Source organism: Cynoglossus semilaevis, chromosome Z, assembly GCF_000523025.1.
Source record: "Cynoglossus semilaevis isolate Cse_v1.0 chromosome Z, Cse_v1.0, whole genome shotgun sequence".
NCBI lineage: Eukaryota > Metazoa > Chordata > Actinopteri > Pleuronectiformes > Cynoglossidae > Cynoglossus > Cynoglossus semilaevis.
This window is the reverse complement of record NC_024328.1, coordinates 21,796,267-21,796,779: the sequence shown is the minus strand read 5'-3', so window position 1 is coordinate 21,796,779 and position 513 is coordinate 21,796,267. Positions and strand designations below refer to the sequence as shown.

General features: G+C 49.3%; 1 protein-coding gene across 1 annotated transcript in view; it reads left to right on the top strand.

Annotated features, from left to right (window-relative positions):
- angptl2b (angiopoietin-like 2b) overlaps positions 1 to 513 on the top strand; it is a 16,296-nt gene that overhangs the window by 3,451 nt on the left and 12,332 nt on the right. The gene's annotated exons all lie outside the window — the stretch shown is intronic.

The window sequence follows — 513 nt, the reverse complement described above, 5'->3', positions numbered from 1 at the left end:
GAGAGAGGGAGAGATTAAGCAGAGAGATTTGATCAAATGAGAACCAGCCTTGTTTCTGAAGCCTGGTCAATTTTTCCTTTGTTACAAGAACCAGTTCCACAGACACATGTACCAACAGGGTTCTCCTTCCATCTACATTCAACAGACGGAGACACAGTACACCCCAACAGGGTTCTCCTTCCATCTACATCATCAGAGTATTCAACAGACGGAGACACAGTACACCGTGTAGTAGTAGTAGTAGTAGTACTACAACTGGTACTTCAATTCAACAAGGAACAGCAGTGGTGTGTGCACCACGGTTTGAGAACCACTGCTGTGGTGGTTTGTGTGTCTGTGTCAGTCGGTACAGTGGCTCTGAGGGGAAGCTGTAGCCGGGGCGCCCTCTGCTGGATCCCACAGGAACTACTCTGGTTCATCCACAGTCACAGTCAGACTGAGGTTTATGAAAAAGACCAGAGATAATCTGGAGCAGCAGCTGAACAACCCCCCCTCCCGTCTCCCTCCTGTCCC